The sequence below is a fragment of the Macrobrachium rosenbergii genome, chromosome 6, assembly GCF_040412425.1.
Source record: "Macrobrachium rosenbergii isolate ZJJX-2024 chromosome 6, ASM4041242v1, whole genome shotgun sequence".
Taxonomy (NCBI): Eukaryota; Metazoa; Arthropoda; class Malacostraca; order Decapoda; family Palaemonidae; genus Macrobrachium; species Macrobrachium rosenbergii.
The window spans coordinates 14992195-15019694 of NC_089746.1; the positions used below are offsets into that span (position 1 = coordinate 14992195).

At 40.5% G+C, this 27500-nt stretch overlaps 1 long non-coding RNA gene across 1 annotated transcript in view; it reads right to left on the reverse strand.

Annotated features, from left to right (window-relative positions):
• The window catches only part of LOC136839224 (uncharacterized), a 528811-nt gene that overhangs the window by 59593 nt on the left and 441718 nt on the right, over positions 1–27500 (reverse strand). The gene's annotated exons all lie outside the window — the stretch shown is intronic.

Sequence of the window (27500 nt, forward strand, 5' to 3'; positions counted from 1 at the left end):
ACAAAATGTTATTGAATATATATTAGAGAGAGAGAGAGAGAGAGAGAGAGAGAGAGAGAGAGAGAGAGAGAGAGAGAGAGTAATTGATGGACATAATATACGTAACAAAATGTTATTGAATTTATATGAGAGAGAGAGAGAGAGAGAGAGAGAGAGAGAGAGAGAGAGAGAGTTAGAGAGAGAGAGAGAGGGGGTTAGCAGCAGACAGATGAGGGGACATTTCCCCCCGGATGCCTGCGAATGTCCCCGTTATTTTTATTCCCTTTCTTCACCACGTAACATGAAATTATCTCCGCCATTGCTCACTCTCCTACCTCCCCTCTCCCAATTTTCTCCCCTCTCTGACTAACCCTCTTTCTTTCGCCTCCTCCCCCCCTCACTAGCCCCATCATTTCCCCTTAGTTTCTACGTCTCCCCTCCCCTCCACTTTCAAAACAATTCCCCCCCTCCTCCCACCCCCACCACCATAGGTATAAGTTCCCCTCCCACCTTCCCCCTCTATCTTCGACCCCTCACCATATCAGTAATTTCCCCTCAACCCCAAGCCTTCCCTCTCCCTCACAAGATATTTCCCCCTCCTCTCACTCACTCCTACCCCCTCAGCTTAGGTATAACTTCCTCCTCCCTTCTTCCCCCTCCTTTCTTCGACCCCTCACCATCCAGTCATTTCCCCTTAGTCACTATGTCTTCCCCTCCCCCTATCAAGCAATTCCCCCTCCTCCTACACCTAAACCCTCAGTCTGGGTGTAAGTTCCCCTCCCTCCTTCCCTCTCCTTCCTTCTACTCCTCACCATTCCTGTCATTTCCCCTTAGTCTGCACGTCTCCCCCTCCCCATGTACCAAACAATTCCCCTCTCCTCTTACACCTGACCCCTCAGCCTTGGTATAAGTTCCCCTCCCTCCGTCTCTCTCTCCCTCCTTCCCTTCTCCTTCCCCTTTTCTTCGAGGGGAGTTCACGGTAAGAAAATATGTAAATCTTTCTGCTGCCTCATTTATAGTCCATGGAAGGCACACACCAAAAGGGGAGGCGAAGTTTTTATTATTCTTTTTTTTCTCTTTACAATTTCAGTCGTCAAAATTCTGTCTCAAAAGACATAAGGAAGTGAGATGTTCTTTTTCTTATATATATATATATATATATATATATATATATATATATATATATATATATGTATATATATATATATATATATATATATATATATATATATATATGTGTATATGTGTGTGTGTGTGTGTGTGTGTGTGTGTTCTTTTTCTCCTACTCCTTCTCACAAACATACATATGTATGTATGTATGTATGTATGGATGTATGCATACATACATACATACATATATATGTGTATATATACACATATCTATATATATATATATGTATATATATATATATATATATATATATATATATATATATATATATATATATATATATATATATTATATATAATTATGAATACTCCACTGTTCGACCTCTCTTCCTTGATTTAGTAGAAATAGAAAAAAAAAACCAAAGATTTCTCTTTGTAAAGCATTCTAGAGAGGGAAGCAAGCGAGCAGGGTTGTTTTCCCAAAAGCACCAACCGTCAGGGAGCGGGTAGTAAGTTTAGTTTAGAGGCATATTCGACAGGGTAGGTTTTGCTAGGATCACCTTTAGCTAGACTGTACCTTAGGCTCACTTTTCTATGACCTTTGTACTGTCGAGTTTTTCATTTTTTCAGACGCTACCCGCGACCCAGCCAAAGCGGTCTGGGGGAGGAGTTTTTGAAGCAATCAAGCACCCACGCCATGTTGACCCAGCTCGGCAGTCTGGAGGCATCCTTCATACAAACAGCACACCCAAGCGTCTCTCTTAGCCTCCCCTTTGTTCTTCCCCCCCTTTGTTGAACAGCCAGGGAAATTGCCGTTTCAACGGACCCAGGGCTTCTGATGCAATTGATCACTGCATTATCTATTCCAGCGATAAGTCTGAAGATGACAATTACTCCCAGTTCTTTCCTTTAGCCCTAACACTATTGTTTCATATTTCATGTTTCCCTCTCTCTTAGACAGTCACTGACTAAGGAAAATCCTAGTAAAACCATATCCAATTTATGAAGTCAAAAATATGAAGTACAATTATTGTTGCCTAGTAAGACTGCATAAATTATCCTCCATGGTGTTAATGTAATATTCTTTATCTAAGAATCATCCCTTGAGGCCAATTAATGATAAATAAGACGTCTTTGATGTTGAATTGTTATCTGTCTCTTCTAGAATTGGGCATGCCTTGGAACCTGGCCAGACTCTTGTTTGGAGAAGGATTAGCATACCACTGTCCTCAATTCACGCGACTGAAATTGCTCATAGATACGTCAAAAGAGGCCCCCAGCCATTGTGTCATCCACTAATTTATGTTGAAATATCTTGTGTCTGAACTGGAACAAAGTTGGAGCTGTTATTAGCTCCTGTAAGATCTCACTTAACTTATTCTTTTTGTTGAACTAGTTGTTTGAGTAATGTTGTTGATTTAATTCATGTGCTCAGAATAAATCAATATATTCAGTAACCTAGTCTCAACTGAAGACCAATCTAATCATGTTAATTATGTGTCTTTCATGGTAACTTTCAGCCTTAATTGATATGATTACATGGGTCTTAGGTAAAGCAAGGCTATATAAATAACAGTAATTAATAATTAAACTCATCAGCCGAATGACCCACATAACAGTGGCAGACCTTCCAGAGATCTCTAATTAATTCACAGAGATAAAGAACTTGGTATCAAATCAATTGCGAATTAATTCAACGATAAAAAGCCAGATCATATTAATTTCACGCTAAATTCTCCCAAACAAGGATACAGGCCTTGGCAAGTAATATTAAGAATACCAATGTTTTATAATAAGGAGAGTAGGTAGGAAAGTGTGCATTAAATGAGAGCAGCTATAATTTGTAATTTACAACTGAATACCGAGCCAAACATTTCACTGAGTTACGTCAAGATTTAATATTTTGCTATTCAGCGGCCAATGATTAACCAGATATTAATTTTTGAACTAGGTTGCATGACAGTATTGGGAGGGCATATGCCTAGCACTTCTCTTGTAGGATAGGGCTGACAGTTTACAATAGTCCATAGTGATTTCTTGCAAAACAGCAACTATGTCAGCCCTAGAGAGAAGGCCCCCGATTAAGCGTTACGTGGAGAGAATTACTTTCCCTTGTGCAAAATCATATAAAATTTCTTTGCCATTAATATCGCAAATGAACTGTAACAGTGTTAATTTCATAATCTGCCTTTTACATTAACATAAATTAGGCCAGTAAGGACGTCACGGGTCCATTCCTTTGTATCGTGAAGGGCCCCATAGTACAGTAAGTATGGTGGACACCGGCAGCTCTTAATTTCGGCGCCCAAAAAAAAAAGAGAAAATCATAAAAATTCGTTTTCCGTCTTTATAACATAAAATAACTTGCATTTGTGGTATTTTAAGTTAAAACTTGCATTCCCACATAAGCTTCATTCGTTTTGTAAGAGGAATTCAAGTGTTGTGTTCCTTTTTACTGTAATAACATCAAGAAGGTGGGAGGTTGTGTATTCCTCCACCAGTTGGTTTCCCGCACTTGTTCCAGTAAAGCGTTGTGTTTTGAACCATCAGTTGTGGTCACGTGACCGTTCCGACATTTTGGGAACAGGTTGCCTACGAGCCAGTAGCCGCCATCTAAAAACTTTGTTGTTGTTATTGTTTACCTGTTTGACGTCACGAGTAACGTCTGCCTCATCTGCTCCACTTTGTCTCGTGCATTACAATACTCGCAAATCTTAGAAAAAAATATACTTCAATATTATTGGGAAACTAGGTATAGGACTTCATGCAACAGATAAAAGAAAGTTAATAATTTAGTCAGGAAATAACTTATTTAGGAAATATAACAAAAAAGCTCCAACACAAAATACACTTTTGCAGGGAATTATATATACGTAAAAAAAGAACTTCATAATTTAACCATGCTAATCAGCCTAAGACGTGAACGGTAATAGGGCAAGTTAATATTGGCAAGACAACCCATTACCTAACATAGTCAAAGTAAGAAGTATCTCAAAATGAAGAAACCTGCTAGTGTGCATTTGCAATTTTACTTTTTTACTCCGGCAGTGCAAACTCTGCTTGCTGGATATTTTTCTTTTCTCTCTCTCTCTCTCTCTTCCACTTCTTTTATCCATTTATGTAAGCTTTAAGATATCTCAGAAGTGTACGTGCACCGTCTTCATTGAAAGAACGGGCCGACATAGGAATAATTAATTAAAATAAAACAAATGAAAAGAAACACCTCTGTCCCACAGATAGATGAGGATAAGTTAAGATTAACCACAGTTGTAGAAAACTGTCGGCCACGGGTGGGGTCTTTTATCCAGACTTAAGCATGAATGCCTTCCTCCCTCCACATGAAAGGAGTAGCACAGCTGGTACTGGGAACTAGTCACCCACGAGAGCCAAAGCAACCAAAATTTATTTTTCTTTTCCACAGTGCCACTAATCTGAGGCACTGTCACAAACTGAAGAGCTTACCTATCTGTTTCTTCTTACCTTCCATTTTTCTCCTACTTATTAGTTACACTGCTTGGGCAGAGTGCATTTCCCCCTTAGTACACAGCTTGGGCAGAGTGCATTTTCCCCTTAGTACAATTAGTTGTACTCCAAGACAAATGTTGATTCCTAGGAACACACTGGCACCATAGTGCCACCAAAGAGAAAAAAAAAAAAAAAAAGAGAGAAAAAGTCCTTTGTGACTATATAAGCTACACCTGTTGACCTTTGCATGGCACACTCAGCCACAGTGCCACCTTATTAAAAAGGTGCCACACCACTGAAGTGTCACCCAAATATGAGGGATACTTCCTCAATTCCCAAGTACGTCCAGTCAACCCAAATAGACGCCCTTACCTACCAGAGCCATGGCAACAGAACATTACAGAGCCTTCATGGATCTGAGAAAGGAGGCAGGTCTCATGGGACCAGAACTCGCCAAGTGGATCAAGGAAAAGATGGATGATTTGGCCAAGCAAGAGAGAGAAGAAAGAGCAGAACAGCAGAAGGAAAAAGAGGAACAGAGGAAGTATGAAGCAGAACAGAGGAAGTATGCTGAGGAACAGAAGAAGTATGCTGAGGAACAGAGGCAGCTGGAAGACGCAAGAGAAGAATGGTTAAGAAAGCATGAATTATCCCCTCAAGGAAAGCTCTCAAGCTCTCAAGGCAAGCGAGCTGGCTCTCAGAGAAAAGGAGCTCGAGCTGGAGAAGGCTTGAAGGGAAGATGCTGAAGCTATGGCTATCCAACAAGCCTCCAACCCCACACCTGCTGCACTAAATGCTCTGATCTCAAGCATTAATTCCTTAGTCCCCTAGCGGACTGAGGAAGAGCCAGAAGCATGGTTGGAGGAAATAAAGTTGCTCTTTGAAAACTACAACACCATCGAGACAGAGAGTTCCTAATGCTTGCCAAGCACATGGAAGGATAAGCTAAGGCAGCCCTCCACTCACTGGAGAAGAGTCAGAGAGGCAACATGGTAGAAGTTCATAGGGTCATAACGAAAGCCTATGAAATAACCCTGGAGAAATGGAGACAGTGGTTCCGAGGTCTTGCCAAGGAAGTCGACTGTTCCTGGACTGAATGGGCCTACCACAAGACCCAGTCTGGTACCCGCTGCTTCGACTCACTGTCATGCAATACATTCGAGGACCTCTTCAATCGAAGCATGCTGGAGGATCTTTTCCAATGTGTGTCTGGGCCCCTTGCTGTGTATCTCAGTGATAAGCAGCCCACCACACTCATGGAAGCCTGCCGTACAGCTGATTCATGGGAAACCTACAACCAGTCCCACAGCACATCCCAACAGCGCATAGTGCCACCCGGGTACCTCTCAGGCTAGACTCGCCTGAAGAACGGAGTACCTAGCAAGCCTACCTGCACCCACTGTATGAAGTTGGGGCACACCGAATCTGATTGCCGATACAAGTTGGGCAAAAAATAAGCAGCCCTCTGCCAATAACCAGAACTCCTCTCCCTCTACGTCCACTCACCCCTCTCCACAGGTCACCGAGCCCCCAGAAAAGGCTCTTGCCGACCCTGTGGTGCTGCCGGTCACTATGGTGCTGGACATCTGGCCTGCCCGAATCATGTCCCAGCCACCAAGTTTGTCAACTTAATTAGCACCTCATTCTCCGCTGCCGGGTCGCAGAAGATACTTCACCCCGAGAGGCTGGATACCCAATTCATCTCGGTGGTACCCCTTAATGGCTCTAGCCTGCCCGTGGCCCTACCAGTCACAGTAGACACTGCAGCAGATGTTTAGCCTGATTACCAGGCCCCAAGTGCCAGCAACGGTTGACAGGCAAATTCAGTGGGAGATGAAATGGGCAGAGGGCCACACCAAAACTGTTCCCACAGTCAAGCTCCAGGTCACACCTTGGGGTACGCTACCTCATCGCCTTGGCATGGTGGGTGGAATTAGGCCCAGAGTGGATTTCCTGTTGGGTAGGGACCTCCTCTGGGGAAGCCGTTCCCCAGCGCCACTTCGCAGCCATGCTACCTCCTCCCTGGAGGCCCCAACTGTCGGATCACCAATCAAGGCACAGCCACTTTGACTGGCATGCCACCGAAAGAATAAGAACCACCTTGCACCCGCCGAAGTGGTCAGCGGAAGGGGCACACACAAAAAAACTCTTGGCCTAGTCCTCCCTCTCCACAAAAGGGCAGCCAGCAATGAGGTCCTCCCTCTCCACGAAAGGGCACTCCAGAGAAGCAGTACCGCTGTAGTGTGCAAGGTAACAGGCTACTCCACTAATTGGGAGGGCTGCCCAAATAAGCAAAGCCCAAATCAAGACTCTCCAAGAGGCTCTGACCTCCAACTGGGACAGGAATCTCTGTCTCAGCCCAACTCAAGCCATCCATGAGGCATTGCACCTCTGGACCCCTTGTCAGGCATGCCTGATCATCAATCGCTGCCAGTGACACTTGCGCGATCTCAGCAGTGCCACGCTCCGTCCATCTCGGACGTTGAGCCACCACAAGAAGAGAACCCTGTGCCAGATTCATATCATGAGACGGATCCTCCTCCGGGAGATCCAGGGCCTGTCACTGCACTAATCTTAGCAACATGTGAGCCTCCGGCACCTGGCACTTCTTCCTCACTAAATCCGTCCCCAGAGGATGAACCTCTGGTGGATCAAACTGCTACAACTTCTCTGGGAGACCAGGAACTGGTCTCCCCGGATGCAAAGGTTGAGACCGCTCTTGCTCCGGTTGTCGCAGCAGCCGGAACAGGGAGCCCTCCTGTAGCCTCTGAGGTTACCCCTGACTTCGCCACTGCTAGCTCTTCTGGCCTTTCTCCAGAGTCGGTGCCCTCATCACCTCCTAGGACTGACGTAGATAGGCCTTGGAGGAACCCAAAGAAGAAGAAGAAGAAGAAGGGGTGGAAGACAGCCAAGTAGCTGCAAGAGCCATGTGCTCATCCTGGCACTTATGCCCGCTTGGCACAGTGCCCTTTCCATCTCAGAGTGATCCTGGCTCCTGCCCAGAGGAGGTAGCTGGCGTGATCTCTGTCTTAGCAACAGCCTAGACCAGATTGAGTATGTAGTAATAGTAACCTTGTCATTTAACCCTTGAAACAAGCAGCAGTAACTGTGTAAGTATATTGTAATTGTGAAGCCAGTAATCACAACTAACTATTGTGAATAGAGCCACTGAGCTCATGACACGCATGGCACAGTACCTCACTTGAGGCAAGCATTTACCCTATAAGGAAACCTCATTGAAAGAACTCAGATTATATCTTTGTTTACTGTGACTGCAAATTCTCGTGTAAGACGTTGTACACTTGTAAGAATATTGTAACTTAGTTAGTTCATTGTCCTTTACGTTGGTGCTATGGCAGTGTTCTAATAGGTTATGTCAGAGAAGATACCATTGAATGTACCATCTGGCTAGGACTGAATATCACGATCATCAGAAGTAGCACGTAAATATCTATAAGCACCTTTAAGTAGTGTTAGGAGTCTGTAGAAGTAAGTGATTAAAGCTCATACCCCATTCTAGAGTTGGGTAGATAATTAGCTAGTTGCATTGCAAGGGACAAATCTGTACAGGGGAAAAGAGTAAAGTAATCAAGGCGAACAGCTTGCTTAGTACAGACCTTCACACCCAAAAGGGAGTGAAGGCTTTTTTAAGGGGGGAGCTGTTATAAATATTCCCCTGTTCAACCTCTCTTCCTTGATTTAGTAGACATATAAAAAGAAAAAACCAAAGCTTTCTCTTTGTAAAGCATTCTAGGGAAGGAAGCAAGCAAGGAGGGTTGTTTTTCCAAAAGCACCAACTGTCAGAGAGCAGGTAGGAAGTTTAGTTTAGAGGCATATTCAACAGGGTAGGTTTTCCTAGGATCACCTTTAGCTAGATTGTACCTTAGGCTTACTTTTCTATGACCTTTGTACTGGCGAGTTTTTCTCATTTTTCAGACGCTACCTGCGACCCAGCCAAAGCAGAATGGAGGCATCCTTCACAGAGACCACACACCCATGTGTCCCTCTTAGCCTCCCCTTTCTTTTTCCCCATTTGTTGAACAGCCAGGGAAATTACCATTTCAATGGACCCAGGGCTTCTGATGCAATTGATCACTGCATTATCTATTCCAGCAGTAAGTCTGAAGACAACAATTAATCCCTGTTCTTTCCTTTAGCCCTAACACTATTGTTTCATGTTTCAAGTTCCCCTCTCTCTTAAACAATCACTAACTAAGGAAAATCCTAGTAAAACCATATCCCATTTATGAAGTCAAATATATGAAGTACAATTATTGTTGCCTAGTGAGATTGCATAAATTATCCTCCATGGTGTTAACATCAATTAATGATAAGTGAGAGGTCTTTGATACTGAACTGTTATCTGGAAACGTCTCTTCCAGAATTGGGCATGCCTTGGAACCTGGCCAGACTCTTGTCTGGAGAAGGATTAGCATACCACTGTCCTCAATTCGCATGCTTGAAATTGCTCACAGATGCGTCACAAGAGCCTCCAACCATTGTGTCTTCCACTAATTTATGTTGAAATATCATGTGTCCGAAGTGGGACGAAGTTGGAGCTGTTATTAGCTTCCGTAAGATCACAGTTAACTTCTTATTCTTTTGTTGAACTAGTTGTCTGAGTAATGTTATTGATTTAATTCATGTGCTTAGAATAAATCGATATATTCAGTAACCTAGTCTCAACTGAGGCCCGATCTATTATGTTAATTATCTGTCTTTCATGGTAACTTTCAGCCTTAATTGATAGGCTTACGTGGGTCTTTGGTAGAGCAAGGCTATATAAATAACAGCAATTAATAATTAAACTCATCAGCCGAATGACCCATTGTAACAATATATATATATATATATATATATATATATATATATATATATATATATATATATATATATATATATATATATATATAAATTATATATATATATATATATATATATATATATATATATATATATATATATATATATGTGTGTGTGTATGTGTGTAATATATATATATATATATATATATATATATATATATATATATATGTATGTTCAGAAAGCTTTAAACGTCCTTTAATATCAATTCACTGCCTCGGAAGTAATATATTTTCATATATGTTTAGCCGAAGGGAATTTTAGTTGATAATAAGTGTCCCGTGTGTCGTGGACTACAGTGACACACTAACCATTCGGCTGAATGGTTAGTGTGTCACTGTAGTCCTGATTCCTCGTCCGTCGCTGGTCTGACTGGTGGATGGATTATTATCAACTAAAAATATATATATATGAAAATATATTATATAGGCAGAGAGTGAATTGATATATAAAGGACGTTTGTAGCTTTCTGATTGTATATGAATCACGGTGATGTGATAAATAGTCATATATGTATGTATATTACATATTTATAAACATTTATAAATATTCTGAGAGAGAGAGAGAGAGAGAGAGAGAGAGAGAGAGAGAGAGAGAGAGAGAGAATCTGAAGATGCTCATAATGCACTTTAAATAATTACTTTCACTACAATACCGTCTTATTCTGAACCCAGAACTAAACCAAACATCTAATAAAAATAAATACAAAAGCAAACATAACAAATAAAAAGTTCCACTTTGCATACTTTCGCAAGCAACTATCTTAGCAGTTACTAAATGAATATTTTCGATGCTACAGTTCTAACAGTTACTTAATGAATACTTTCACAGCTATTCTCCTTACAGCCACCAAATGAATATATTCACTGCTACTTTCCTAACAGCTACTAAACGAATGTTTTCACTGATACTCTCCTAACAGCTACCACATCAATATTTTCACTGCTGCTTTCCTAACGGCTACCATATGAATATTTTCACAGCTACCCTCCTAACAGCTACTAAAAGAATATTTTCACTGCAACTCTCCTAACAGTTACCAACAAATGAATATTTTCACTGCTACTCTCCTAACAGCTACCAAATGAATATTTTCACTGGTGCTCTCCTAAAAGCTACCAAATGAATAATTTCACTGCTACCCTCCTAACAGCTACCAAATGAATATTTTCACTGCTACTTTCCTGAAAGCTCCCAAATGAATGAATTCACTGCTACTCTCCTAACAGCTACTAAATGAATATTGTCACTGCTACTCTCCTAACAGCTACTAAACGAATATTTTCGCTGATACTTTCCTAACAGCTCCCAAATGAATATTTTCACTGCTACTCTTCTAACAGCTTCTAAACGAATATTTCCATTGCTAATTTCCTAACAGCTACCAAATAAATATTTTCACTGGTACTCTCCTAACAGCTACCAAATGAATATTTTCACTGCTACTCTCCTAACAGCTACCAAACGAATATTTTCAGTGCTAATTTCCTAAAAGCTACCAAATGAGTAATTTCACTGCTACTCTCCTAACAGCTACTAAACGAATATTTTCACTGTTACTCTCCTAACAGCTAAACGAATATTTTCGCTGCTACTTTCCTAACAGCTACCAAATTAATATTTTCACTGCTACTCTCCTAACAGCTACCAAATGAATATTTTCACTGCTACTCTCCTAAAAGCTACTAAATGAATAATTTCACTGCTACTCTCCTAACACCTACTAAATGAATATTTTCACTGCTACTCTTCTAACAGCTTCTAAACGAATATTTTCATTGATACTCTCCCAACAGCTACTAAATTAATATTTTCACTGCTACTCTTCTAACAGCTACTAAATGACTATTTTCACTGCTACTCTCCTAACAGCTACCAAATTAATATTTTCACTGCTACTCTCCTAACAGCTACCAAATTAATATTTTCACTGCTACTCTCCTAACAGCTACTAAATGAATAATTTCACTGCTACTCTCCTAACACCTACTAAATGAATATTTTCACTGCTACTCTTCTAACAGCTTCTAAACGAATATTTTCATTGATACTCTCCCAACAGCTACTAAATGAATATTTTCACTGCTACTCTTCTAACAGCTACTAAATGACTATTTTCACTGCTACTCTCCCAAATGAACATGTTCACTGCTACTCTCCTAACAGCTACCAAACGAATAATTTTGCTGCTACTCTCCTAACAACTACCAAATGAATATCTTCACTGCTACTCTCTAACAGCTACTAAATGAATGTTTTCACTGATACTTTCCTAACAGCTACCAAATGAATAATTTCACTGCTACTCTCCTAACAGCTGCTAAACGAATATTTTCACTGCTGCTCTCCTAAAAGCAAATAAACGAATATTTTCACTGCTACTCTCCTAAAAGCTACTAAACGAATATTTTCACTGCTACTCTTCTAACAGCTTCTAAACGAATATTTTCATTGATACTCTCCCAACAGCTACTAAATGAATATTTTCACTGCTACTCTTCTAACAGCTACTAAATGACTATTTTCACTGCTACTCTCCTAACAGCTACCAAATGAACATGTTCACTGCTACTCTCCTAACAGCTACCAAACGAATAATTTCGCTGCTACTCTCCTAACAACTACCAAATGAATATCTTCACTGCTACTCTCCTAACAGCTACTAAATGAATGTTTTCACTGATACTTTCCTAACAGCTACCAAATGAATAATTTCACTGCTACTCTCCTAACAGCTGCTAAACGAATATTTTCACTGCTGCTCTCCTAAAAGCAAATAAACGAATATTTTCACTGCTACTCTCCTAAAAGCTACTAAACGAATATTTTCACTGCTACTCTCCTAACAGCTACTAAACGAATATTTTCACTGCTACTCTCCTAAAAGCTACTAAACGAATATTTTCACTGCTACACTCCTAACAGCTACCAAATTAATATTTTCACTGCTACTCTTCTAACAGCTACTAGATGAATATTTTCAGATACTCTCCTATCAGCTACCAAATTAATATTTTCACTGCTACTCTTCTAACAGCTGCTAAACGAATATTTTCACTGTTACTCTCTAAACAAATAAAACTGCTACTAAAGCTACTAAACGAATATTTTCACTGCTACTCTCCTAAAAGCTACTAAACGAATATTTTCAGTGCTACTCTCCTAACAGCTATCAAATGAGTATTTTCACTGCTACTCTTCTAACAGCTAATAGATGAATATTTTCAATGATACTCTCCTAACAGCTACCAAATGAATAATTTCACTGCTACTCTCCAAACAGCTACTAAATGTATATTTTCACTGATTTCCTAATAGCTACCAAATGAATAATTGCGCTGCTACCCTCCTAACAGCTACCAAATTAATATTTTCACTGCTGCTCTCCTAACAGCTACTAAACGAATATTTTCACTGCTACTCTCCTAAAAGCTACTAAACGAATATTTTCACTGCTACTCTCCTAACAGCTACTAAACGAATATTTTCACTGCTACTCTCCTAACAGCTACCAAATTAATATTTTCACTGCTACTCTCCTAACAGCTACCAAATGAATATTTTCACTGCTACTCTCCTAACAGCTACCAAATGAATATTTTCAGTGCTACTCTCCTAACAGCTACTAAACGAATATTTTCACTGCTACTCTCCTAAAAGTTACTAAACGAATATTTTCGCTGCTACTCTCCTAACAGCTACTAAAAGAAAATTTTCACTGCTACTTTCATAACCGCTACTAAATGAATATTTTTGCTGCTACTCTCCTAACAGCTACTAAATGTATATTTTCACTGCTACTCTCCTAACAGCTACCTATTCATTGGGAGAATATCAGTGAAAATATTTGATTAGTAGCTGTTAGGAGAGCATCAGTGAATATTTTCACTGATACTCTCCTAACAGCTACTTATCGAATATTTTCACTGATACTCTCCTAACAGCTACTACACGAATATTTTTGCTAATACTTTCATAACAGCTACTAAACGAATATTTTCACTCATACTCTCCTAATAGCTAGCAAATGAATATTTTCACTGCTACTTTCCTAACAGCTACTAAACGAATATTTTCACAGCTAGTCGCCTAACAGCTACTAAATGAATATTTTCACTGATGTTCTCCTAAAAGCTACTAAACTAATATTTTCACTGATACTCTCCTAACAGCTACTAAACGAATATTTTCACTTATATTCTCCTAACAGCTATTAATCAAATATTTTCACATATATTCTCCCAACAACTACTAACCGACTATTTTCGCTGCTACTTTCCTAACAGCTACTAAACGAATATTTTTACTGATAATCTCCTAACAGATTCTAAAAGACTATTATTGCTGCTACTTTCCTAACAGCAACTAAACGAATATTTTCACTCATACTTTCCTAACAGCTACTAATCGAATATTTTCACTGATACTCTCCTAACAGCTACTAAACGAATATTTTCACTGCTACTTTCCTAACAGCTACTAATCGAATATTTTCACTACTACTTTCCTAACAGCTACTAATCGAATATTTTCACTGATAGTCTCCTCATAGCTACTAAACGAATATTTTCACTGATACTCTCCTAGCAGCTATTATACGAATATTTTCGCTGATACTCCCCTAACAGCTAATAAACGAATATTTTCGCTACTACCCTCCTAAAAGAATCTAAAATAATACTTTCGCTTCTACCCTCCTAACAGCTACTAAACGAATATTTTCGCTGCTACTCTCCTAACAGCTACTGAACGAATATTTTCACTGCTATCCTCTTAATAGCTAGTAAACGAATATTTTCACTGCTACCCTCCTAACAGATACTAACGAATATTTTCACTGCTACACTCCTAACAGCTACTAAAGGAATATTTTCACTGTTACCCTCCTAACAGCTACTGAACAAATATTTTCACTGCTACCCTCCTAACAGCTACTAAACGAATATTTTCACTGCTACCCTCCTAACAGCTACTAAACGAATATTTTCACTGCTACCCTCCTAACAGCTACTAAACGAATATTTTCACTGCTACCCTCCTAACAGCAACTAAACGAATATTTTCACTGCTACCCTCCTAACAGCTACTGAACGAATATTTTCACTGCTACCCTCCTAACAGCTACTAAACGAATATTTTCGCTGCTACCCTCCTAACAGCTACTAAACGAATATTTTCACTGCTACCCTCCTAATAGCTAGTAAACGAATATTTTCACTGCTACCCTCCTAACAGATACTAACGAATATTTTCACTGCTACACTCCTAACAGCTACTAAAGGAATATTTTCACTGTTACCCTCCTAACAGCTACTGAACGAATATTTTCACTGCTACCCTCCTAACAGCTACTGAACGAATATTTTCACTACTACCCTCCTAACAGTTACTAAACGAATATTTTCAGTTACCCTCCTAACAGCTACTGAACGAATATTTTCACTGCTACCCTCCTAACAGCTACTAAGCGAATATTTTCACTGCTACCCTCCTAACAGCTACTAAACGAATATTTTCACTGCTACCCTCCTAACAGCTACTAAACGAATATTTTCACTGCTACCCTCCTAACAGCTACTAAACGAATATTTTCACTGCTACCCTCCTAATAGCTACTGAACGAATATTTTCACTGCTACCCTCCTAACAGCTACTAAAGGAATATTTTCACTGTTACCCTCCTAACAGCTACTGAGCGAATATTTTCACTGCTACACTCCTAACAGCTACTAAAGGAATATTTTCACTGTTACCCTCCTAACAGCTACTGAACGAATATTTTCACTGCTACCCTCCTAACAGCTACTGAACGAATATTTTCACTGCTACCCTCCTAACAGCTACTAAACGAATATTTTCACTGCTACCCTCCTAACAGCTACTAAACGAATATTTTCACTGCTACCCTCCTAACAGCTACTGAACGAATATTTTCACTGCTACCCTCCTAACAGCTACTAAACGAATATTTTCACTGCTACCCTCCTAACAGCTACTAAACGAATATTTTCACTGCTACCCTCCTAACAGCTACTGAACGAATATTTTCACTGCTACCCTCCTAACAGCTACTAAACGAATATTTTCACTGCTACCCTCCTAACAGCTACGAAACGAATATTTTCACTGATACTCTCCTAACAGGTACTAAATGAATATTTCGCTGCAAAAATTACAACAGTTACTAAATTAATATTTTCACTGCTACTCTCTTACAGCTGACATACGAATATCAGAAAACTACAAATGCGGTGAACCACTTCACGCGAATAACACTGCTCCCCCCCCCCGTGTGGTCCTTCAACGCCTTTTTCCGGAACATAAATATCCCAGCAGGTGTCATCCCAGTCAGAATGAGTGACTTATGTGATGGAAAGTGACGGAGAAAGCCCGTAGGACGAACAATGTCGACTTTCTTTTTCGTGAAGAAAATCCTTTCGTGTTTTGTCTTATTATTATTTTGAATTGTTAGACTAGTATTTTATCTTTTCTTTGTATTTTGAATTGTTAAAGGGCAATTTAAATGATTTTTTTATTTGAATTTGTAAGTGAATTTCTGATTGGAATTGAATTTATGATGATAATTAATTTTTTACGTCAAGTTCGTTTAGACTTGTTTATTATTTTTTTTCTTTTGCTTATTCGTACACGAACTTGGGAAGATTATTGGGCAAGTTATGGACTTTAGGTTGGTCTGTATATCTTGTATAATAATAATAATAATAATTCACCTCTATAGCAAGCCGGCGTCAGTGACCCTGGTAGTTGTGACGCCAGATAACCCACAATCAAAATCTATAGCAAGCGAGGTAAACTTATCAATAATCTGTTAAATTACTTGTGTGCAGCATCCAGTCTGTTAAAAAGAACGTTAAATTAACAGAAGTGACAGTTTGAACAGTAGCCTAAAGGAAATAAAATCTCCCTTTTAGACGTAGAGGACAGAACCATCTTCATTATGCATGCTTTGTAGAAGCAGGAGTTGCTAAGGAGGCTGGCATAGGATGAATTACCCATAAACCATCATCCTGACCTTGGAGATAATTGTTTACTTTTTGGAAAGATTGGGTCAGGGTATATTCATTTTGAGCATTGGGTATTCTACAGGCCAGTGGCGAGAGAGACTAGCCGTTGGCTGTAGGGTATTGTCTTGATTCTAATGTATTGGTGATCTTGGATGTTATGCATAAATAAATTTATGAATAAATTAATAATTATATGAAAGCATATTGTGTTCCATGCCTTAGATTGTCTTCTTGTCCATGCTCAGTGCATGAGCAAATAATACCATTTACACCATGCAAATAAAACGCATCTTGCATTCAAAACTAGACCAGGCTTATGAAAACGCAAAATGAAAACGAAACCAATATTGCGTTATATAATGTAGGATGCCTTTTTGCTCATTCTCATTACATGAACAAATTGTACCTATTGTAAATTGTGCCATTTGTACCACGCACATAAAACTCACCTTATACCCAAGGTAAACGAAACCACTACTGATTTCACTATATACCGAAAATTTCACCAATTCGTCATGATAACCAAATTGATTTTACTATAACGCAGCCAAGGTATTACGGAAGAGGGTCATCAGCGTAATGTAAATTTAATATAAATTTATGGCGAGCTTTGATAAAACTATGAATTTAAAAAGTGTAATTGAATATCCATGACTTCAATAGGAATGAACAATTTATTACTTCATACAACGAATGTATTTTACCGGCCGGTAATATTTATTTGGAGAAAATGGCACTTGAAGGATTTAGTTTTAGAGAGAGAGAGAGAGAGAGAGAGAGAGAGAGAGAGAGAGAGAGAGAGAGAGAGAGAGAGAGAGAGAGAGAGACGGATATATGTCATAAATTGTTATCAATTTGATATCAGTAGGTAATTTGTGGCTTAATGTCAGAATACATATATATATTGTTACGTGTGAGGGTCTTGGTTGATCATGTATTATTCAATTTACGTAATTTTTACGGCCCTGCAAACCAAGATTACACGTAACCTGCCACTTGAAGCCAAAAGTTAACCTCAAAGACAGTCGTTAATTAGCCAAAGGTCGCCAGTTAAGGGTTATTAACCTTAACAAAGAATATTTGAGATGAATTTGATTTTAAACGCAACGGTTCTTCCAAACATTCGGACGCGAGGCATACAAAAGCATCGAGATTTAACCTGATTTTGCTTACCCAAATCCTAGGTATTTTACTGGAATAACGGGGTTGAAGCTAACAATAAAATAATTAGGCTTAATCTAGACTTCGTAAACACATATACCCTAAGGGGTGGCTGAAGGAAGAAAACAAAGAAATGCGAAATACAGAAAAAAGATAAAAGAATGGGCGAAGTTTTGAACAAAAAGCGACTTTACCTTAGGACGAACGTTGTGCGCACCAACACCGCCGAACGGAGTCTTCGCAATTGCTTCTTCACTTCACTAATATAATAATAGACAAAGAAAGGGAGAAGAGGCCCCGTCGGACATGTGGTCTCTCCGAATGCTCCAGTCTCTCTGAAGTTCCCTGACCGGCGCTGGGTCAAAACAGGCCTACAGTCATGCCTTAGGCGTCTATGCTCTGTTAAAAACATTCGCCACGAGAGACAGGTAAAAAGGAAAAAAGGACCTTAGGACCACCTATTTTTAAGGCTGATATGGGAAATTTTCCTATAGGGTGGAAGGCCTAACTTACCTATCCCGTTCTCCAATGGACGTTAAGGTTTGAACTGAAGACGCTCCTAATGCGGACAAAGCAATTTCCCTGTCTTGATCAGGCTGATACTACTATCCCTAAATGTTCGAGGGCGAACAGCGTAAATATTTATAAAAGCTCCCCTTTAAGAGGGCCTTCACTCCCTTTTTCGGGCGTGAAGGTCTGTACTAAGCAAGCTGTTTGCCTCTATTAGGTTACTCTTCTTCCCTGAGCAGATTAGTCCTGGTTAGCCTACCTAGCTACAGAACTACCTAACCCTAGATAGGATATGAGCTATAATCACTACTTTACCTAATTCTAGCAGTACTAGAAGGTGCTTACGGTTATTATAGGCTACCTCCTACAATCATGATGTGTTTTAGACCTAGCCTAGTGGTACATTCTATGATATTCCCTAGCCTAACCTATCCTAACCCGACCATAGCACCAACATAAGAGTTAATGTTCTAACTAAATCACAACTTGGTTTATGTTTAATACAATTAATAATTACTAGTTAATTCATGAGGGTTGCCTCATATGATAAATGGGTGCCTCACTGAGGTCTTAGGCCATGCGTGTCACGAGCATCGTGGCTCGTTTCACAATAGTTAAGATTACTGAAATTAGTTAGGCTACTTACATGATTACTGCGGCTCGGTGGTAAGTGGAAAGAACAAGGCTACTAAATTGATGTACTGTACTTTAAGGTGGCCTAGGCTAGGTACAAATAAAAGGAAGAGATCACACTGGCTACCTTCTCTGGGCAAGGGGCCAGGATCACTCTTAGATGTTAGGGCACTGTGCCGAGAGGGCACTAGTGCCAGGAGGAGCTTATAGCTCGGCAACTACTGGGCTCTCTTCCGCCCCTTCTTCTTCTTCTTCTTCGGTTCCTCCAAGGCCTATCAGTAGCTAGCCTAGCAGGTGATGAAAGCACCGACTCCGGGACAGGCCAGAAGGGCTAGTGGGCGCGAAGTCATGGGCAACTGCAAAAGCTGCGGGAGGACTCCCTACTCCGGCTGCTGCGACAACCGGAGCGAGAGCGATCTCGACTTCTGCATCCGAGGATGCCAGTTCCTGGTCTTCCAAGGAAGGGGTACCATTTCGACCCTCCAGGGGTTCATCCTGAGTCAAATTTGCAAAGAAGAAGCTTCGGTGCTGGAGGCTCTCCAGTCGCGATGATCAACTGCATGGGGAATCCTAAATCTCCCGGAGGGGGATTCGCCTCATGATTTAGACCCGGCATAGGGGCCTTTTCCATTGGTAGCTCAACGTCCGTGGCGGACGGAGTCTGGCACTGCTCAGTGCTCGCAAGTGGCACTGGCAGCAGTTGAGGTCAGGCATGCCTGACAAGGGGTCCGGAGGTGCAATACCTCTCGGACGACTTGGGTTTGGCTGCGGCAGAGATTCCTGCCCCAGCAGGAGATCGTAGCCTCTCGGTGAGTTTTGTTCGGGGTGTCCGCTGGGCGTTGCTTGCTTGGGCAGCCCTCCCAATTTGTGGAGTGGTCTGCCCGCTTGCACGTCCTGCAGCGGTACTGCTCCTCCTGAATCTCTCTTCGCGGAGGGGGAAGACCTCTTGGTGGGCCAGCCCTTCGCAATTGGAGAGGGCTAGGCCTGGAATAGTTTGGGTTGCGCCCCTTCCGCGGACCACTTTGGTGGGCGGAAGGTGGAGGTTTGACCTTATTGAGAGTGTTAGATGGGGCCTCCGTGGAGGAGGTAACGTGGCTGCGGAGTGGCGTTGGTGACGGGCTTCCGCAGAGAAGATCCCGACCCAACAAGAAGGCCACTCCGGGCCGAATTCCACCTACCACGCCAAGGCGGTGGGGTATCGTGCCCCAAGGTGTCATTACCTGGAGTTGGACCGTAGGAACGGTAATGGTGTGGCCCTCTATCCACTTCATTTCCCACCGCGTTTCTTCGTCAACCACAGCACCGGCTGGCACTTGGGCCCTAGTGATCAGGCTAATGTCTGCCGCAGTGTCCACTGTGACCGGAAGGGTCACGGGCAGGCTAGTGCTCTGAAGAGGGGCCACCGAGATGTACTGGGTTTCCAGTCTCTCGGGGTAAAGGATCCGGTGCGGACCAGCCGCAGAGAATGAAGTGCTGATTAGGTTGACAAATTTGGTGGGGGGGACATGATGTGGACAGGCCGGAGATCCAGCATTGTAGTGGCTGGCAGCCCCACAGGATCTGCACGGGCCTTTTGGATGGGCTCGGTGGCCTGCAGTAACTGTTGGAGGAGAGGGCTGAGCGGATGAATCGGGAGCGGAGTTCTGGCTGGTAGGGTTAGGCTGCATATTAGTGCCGAGTTTGTATCGGCACTCAGCTTCAGCGTGGCCCCCCTTCTTGCAATAGTTGCATATGGTCTTGCTAGGCAGTCCATTCTTCGGCGAGTGGAGTTCGAGAGGTAGGCCGGAGGGATGATTCGCTTCTGAGAGGTGCTATGCGACTGATTGAAAGTTTCCCACGAATCAGCCATGCGACAAGCTTCCATAAGTGTGGAGGGCTGTTTATCGTTAAGATATACAGCAAGGGGCCCTGGCACACATTGGAAAAGGTCTTCTAGCATGGTCCGATTGAAGAGATCCTCAAACGTCGTGCAGGCCAAGGAGTCGAACCAGCGCATACCGGACTGGGTTTTGTGACATGCCCATTCCGTCCAAGACCAGCCGACTTCCTTGGCAAGACCTCGGAACCGCTGTCTCCATTTTTCTGGGGTTATCTCGTAGGCCTTGGTAATGACTCTACGAACTTCCGCCATGTTGCCTCTCTGGCTCTTCTCCAGTGAGCGAAGCGCTGCCTGGCTTTTCCTCCATATGCTTGGCTAGTATTAAGGCTCTCTCCGTCTCCGTGGTGCTGTAGTTATCGAAAAGAGCCTCGATCTCCTCCAGCCATGCTTCTGGCTCGTCCTCAGTCCACTTGGGGACTAGGGAATTGATGCTCGAAATTGGAGCGTTTGATGCAGCAGGTGTAGGACTGGAGGCTTGATGGCTAGCCATAGCTTCTGCATTCTCCATTTTCGCTCTCTCAAGCTCGAGCTCCTTCTCCTTTAGGGCTAACTCAGTTTCCTTGCAGGCTAACTCATGCTGTCTCCTTCTTTCTTCTCTTTCCTCTTCATATTGCCTTTGCTCGGCGTCATACACCCTTCGTTCTTCTTCATACTTCCTCTGCTCGGCTTCATACTTCCTTCGTTCTTCTTCATACTTCCTCTGCTCGGCTTCATACTTCCTCTGCTCGAGTCTTTCTTCCTTCTCCCGCTTGGCCAAGTCGTCCACTTGCTCCTTAACCCAGGTGGTAAGTTCCGAGCCGGTGAGACCTGCCGCCGTCCCCAGCCCCAGGAAGGTTTTATAATGCTCTGCTGCCATGGTTCTGGTGGGGAAGGGCGTCTAACCGGGTCGACTGGGCGTACTTGGGCAGCGAGGAAGTGTCTCTTCAATGACGTGGCACCCTTTCAAAAGGTGGCACTGTAGTTTGGGTGTGCCGTGTACAGGTCACACTGGTGGCACTCAGTATCCCTAGGCACTGGTGCAGGTTAGGTTCCAGAAGAACTTTCTCTGTCTGTGTTCCCTTTGTTTTCTTTTAGTGGCACTTATGGTGCCAATGTGTTCCTAGGGACCCTCTACTGGAGTCCAACTAGGCTATATGGGAGGAAAGGCACTCTACACCCCCTGCAGAGTGCAACAATCGAATGAGAGAGAAAGGGAAGGTAAAAGAGAGAGAGAGAGAGAGAGAGAGAGAGAGAGAGAGAGAGAGAGAGAGAGAGAGAGAGAGAGAGAGAGAAAAGTAAGCTATTCAAGTGATGACAGTGCTGCAAATTATTGGCACTGTGGAATAAAGTGAATTTGGGTTTTTTTTTTCTTAAAGATCCTCGTGAGTGGCTGGTCCCAGTACCGGCCCCAGTGCTGGCCCCTTCTTTTTTCAGAGGGTGAAAACTACTGTTTGCTTCGGTCTGGATAGCAGGCCTCACTCGTGACCGACAGTTTATCACTGTATCGTAATTACTCTTAACTTGTCCTCATCTATTGTGGGACAGAGGTGTTTTCTTTTAACTGGTTTATTGTATTCGAATTAATTAGCCTAGTGTCGGCCGTTCTTTCTTTGAAGAGGGTCACGTACAGGTTAGGTTAGGAATGACGAGACTTGAATGAGAGAGAGAGAGAGAGAGAGAGAGAGAGAGAGAGAGAGAGATTTTCAATCAGCGAATTTCTTGCTGCTTGAGAACATGTAAACAAAGATTTTATACATGCACAATGGCATGGATCTTAATAAAATGATATAGATGCGTCGTCTTGGCTTCCTTAGGGATTACTTTATTATCTTAATTTTCCTGGGAGCCGACATCACAAAAGTTTATCGTAAAATTTTAAATTCTCTTTATATGATTTTTATAGCAGGTATTCGTAGGAACTTGTTATGGTACTCCTAACTAAGGCCTATCTTTCCCTGCCTAAATTGTCTTTTGTTTTTTTTTTTCTAGCTAAGATATTGCGAGGTGGGTTCGCTACGAAAGGAAAAAAAAAAATATGACCCAAGAGTGGCTCCGGGCAGAGTCTGGTCACAACAGCGGATGACAATAACAAGGTCTTAAGATGGCGGAAAAGTCCTGTTAGGCCTAAATTTCAAAACAACCTCTGGCGGCGAAGGAACACCAAAATGGCCGGTCCTCTATTTCAAACAAATTCACAAGAACCAACCCGCTAACAACACGAGGAATCCAAGATGGCGGGTATTTCCTTTTTCAAACAAATTCAAAACAACGCAACAAATGCAGGTATCCAGATTTTACTTTAAATATACCAATCATGCATAGCGTTTTACGTTACGGATGGAAAACTAAATTACCAACAACTTTGTGTCTTTTGTTATCGTATTCTCACCCGGACATTAAACAAAAGAATGAAAAGAGAAATGCTAGCCTGCCTGCGTAAATTTACGTTGTTGAACGGTACCTTTATTGTAAAATTACTATTTCAGTTCGTTTGCTACTTCACTGACACGGTTTTTGAATGATTCCCGCTATATGCAAACAATAACGATCGGAATTGCCGACGCGATTTCTAAATTACTGTGTACATGAAACGGGCTCCGCGATTCGGCCTTTGAATTCGTTACTTGAACGACTTGACTCACCCTTGCCTACCTACGCTAATTCTCGCTACACTTGTTATTATAACTATTCTCTTTACTGCTTATTATTATGCCTGGTTCCTTGTTTGGAAGAATGAAATGGAGTTCGATATCTGACTTTTATTTTTTGGAATTAATGTAATTTAATTTCCTTTTCTCCAGATTCTTTCTCTAAAATGTACTTTAGATTCTACGCAAGGTCGCCAATGTTACGTGTGAGGGTCTTGGTTGATCATGTATTATTCAATTTACGTAATTTTTACGGCCCTGCAAACCAAGATTACACGTAACCTGCCACTTGAAGCCAAAAGTTAACCTCAAAGACAGTCGTTAATTAGCCAAAGGTCGCCAGTTAAGGGTTATTAACCTTAACAAAGAATATTTGAGATGAATTTGATTTTAAACGCAACGGTTCTTCCAAACATTCGGACGCGAGGCATACAAAAGCATCGAGATTTAACCTGATTTTGCTTACCCTAAATCCTAGGTATTTTACTGGAATAACGGGGTTGAAGCTAACAATAAAATAATTAGGCTTAATCTAGACTTCGTAAACACATATACCCTAAGGGGTGGCTGAAGGAAGAAAACAAAGAAATGCGAAATACAGAAAAAAGATAAAAGAATGGGCGAAGTTTTGAACAAAAAGCGACTTTACCTTAGGACGAACGTTGTGCGCACCAACACCGCCGAACGGAGTCTTCGCAATTGCTTCTTCACTTCACTAATATAATAATAGACAAAGAAAGGGAGAAGAGGCCCCGTCGGACATGTGGTCTCTCCGAATGCTCCAGTCTCTCTAGTTCCCTGACCGGCGCTGGGTCAAAACAGGCCTACAGTCATGCCTTAGGCGTCTATGCTCTGTTAAAAACATTCGCCACGAGAGACAGGTAAAAAGGAAAAAAGGACCTTAGGACCACCTATTTTTAAGGCTGATATGGGAAATTTTCCTATAGGGTGGAAGGCCTAACTTACCTATCCTGTTCTCCAACGGACGTTAAGGTTTGAACTGAAGACGCTCCTAATGCGGACAAAGCAATTTCCTGTCTTGATCAGGCTGATACTACTATCCCTAAATGTTCGAGGGCGAACAGCGTAAATATTTATAAAATATATATATATATATATATATATATATATATATATATATATATATATATATATATATATATATATATATATATATATATATATATATATATATATATATATATATTATATATATACACACACAAACTCCCAGAATAATCTCGCATCTGTCAGTACAACGCAAAGCGATACACGCTAAGCACGACTTGCAGAGCTAGAAGCAAAGAACTGAAATAACCTAAAAACAGGCAAACAACACCACAGTCTCAGAGAAGACACGCAGAAATAGTCGACAATAGTCAACAGGAAATAAAGACTATTTTACAGAGACTACCGTGAAACTATTGTTTATCTTTGAAGTGACCCGTCAGTCTCCATTTCCCTAAATGTGAGAGGAGGGCGGGGAGGGTTAGGAATGAACGATGGCCTCTTCAGTTAACAGTTTGTGTTGCAGTAACGGTCTGGTAAATTGGGAGCTGACGCTTCTACCGTTCTTTGGGAAATTCATTCCTTCCAAGTGGAATGACGACTGGCTCTTAAGCAAGGGAGAATACGGGCGCAATTATTATTATTATTATTATTCAGATGAACCCTATTCGTATGGAACAAACCCACCACAGGGGCCATTGACGAGAAATTCAAGCTTCCAAAAAATATGATGCTCATTAGGAAGTAAGAGAAGATACAGGAAAATACAAAAAGAAGAGAACTCATTCACTAAAAAAAAATGAACTGTGGAAGATTACTGGGCAAGTTATGGAATAATAATTTATATTATTATTCCTCGACTTCTTTCCATAATGTTTAGTATAATGAAAAAATAGTTAATAACAGAATTATGTCAATCAAGTGAGCTTTGAGTTATGAAAATATTTCTTGATGGAGGACACAAATATCCAAGCTTCTTTCATGTTTATTTCCATGATTTATTTATTTATTTATTCTTTTATCCACTAATTTATTTGCTTTTTCGTTAGACCCGTCATTTGCAAGGACCCTGGCAAGTAAGAGCCTTTTCTTGTTCACCAAATGGCTGGAGATCACGTGCCCATGAGGGTAAGATGGCATTATTTATTTCCAAATTAATAAAGACTTTTACCCCCATACAACAAAATACATTTACTTCTAACAGGGTATATAGAGGTTAAAAAGAAATTTTTTTAAAAATTGTCTGTCTTAAATATGAATAAATTCCATTATTATTTCTAATCTCTCTCTCTTTTTCTCTCTCTTCCGTGTCTCACTCCCACTCTCTCTCTCTCTCTCTCTCTTTTCCCTACTTTCTCTCTCTCTCTCTCTGTCCATGTGTCTCTCCCTCTCTCCCTATCCCTGTCTCTCTCTCTCTCTCTCTCTCTCTCTCTCTCAGTATTTAGGATCTCTTAATCGCCTCTCGATGAGTAATGGCTACACATAAAACGAATTTTTAGAATCTTATTGGACGGCAGTTAATAACGTACATTCCCTTTCATTTCCAAAGTTTAGAAATTACGGGTTCAACTTTGTTTTCCCCCCTCTTCCTTTCTACCGTGTTTCTTTTTCTTGATTCGGTATATCAAGTTCAGTTTAATTCCCGTCTCGTACAAGTATGAAACGGTAATAATTATATGTATATATGCATATATACAGTATATATGTATATGCTTAAAAAATCACAGTAGATGCACGTGACTTCAGTGTATAAGCTTATGTATATAATATAATATATATATATATATATATATATATATATATATATATATATATATATATATATATATATATATATATATATATATGTATACATTCACAGTAGATGCACGTGACTTCAGTGTATAATTATATATGTATATAATATATATATATATATATATATATATATATATATATATAATATATATAAATATCTTTCAACACTGAATTCACTCTAACTTGTGAATAACTACTATACACATAAATATATATATATAATATATATATATATATATATATATATATATATATATATATAATATATGTATATATATATATATATATTATATATAACATATATATATACTTTATATGTATACTATATATATATATATATATATATATATATATATATATATATATATATATATATATATATATATGTATATATATAAATTTTAAGAACCAAATATATTTATAATACTGAATTCACTCTAACTTGGTAATAACTATATGTATATAGTATATATATACATACAATATTTATATACATATATATATATATATATATATATATATATATATATATATATATATATATTATAATATATTGTTGTAATTTAAAAGCTGAGTCTTGCTAGATAAATGGGGTACACTAGGATGATACGCAACTTACCTTAATTACCACAAAAATTTGGATTCTGGCCTTGGGGACAGCTAAAATTACAAGCAAAATACGCCTAAAAGGCTACTTCAAGGGGGAAGCCATTAGGTAAACTCTGGGGTTTAACTTAATTCATTATATTTACAAGAGAAAACACATCAAAAGAAAGATAGCGTAATTCTGGGGTAATGAGGTTAAATACATGAAGGGAATTTCCAGGAGGGGGTAGATTTGGGATCCCGCTTCAAAGTTGTTGATAAAGAAGCAGCGAGGGCCGCTACGCACACAAAGTGACACAGTTCTACAGATGGCTAGTCATATCCTGCAATCGAACACTTACGGTTACTTAACTGGGATTAACACTGTAATGAGGGAATCGACGAATTGCATGAAAGATGCTTACACTGAACTTGATTCCTGTGACTCGAACATCAAGTGATTATGTTACTCTTCTCGTAAATGCTTTGCAAATTAAACAACACAAAATATAAGCAATACAGGTCTCACTGTAATTATATCGCACTATGAAAGGAAAGGGAACAGAGTTGGAGAATAACAGGGAACCTTAAATCCTGGTACTTTGCCTTTCTCCTTAGGAGCGGAGGTTCTTCTTATGAGGGCCAGCGAAGGAGTGAATTATTTCACATCAAAAGTTACTTTTTTACTGCCAGCCAAGCGTTTGAAATATGCAGTGGATAGAGCAAAAGACGGAGCTCTGGAGTCTGTGACGCCACCGACAATTCTGAGAGAGGGCGTCGTTGTTTCAGATTTAGCTGGCCTTGTGCCAGCACGGGCTCTTGCTCCTAGAGCAGCCCGTATAGAGGGCGTTTCGTCCA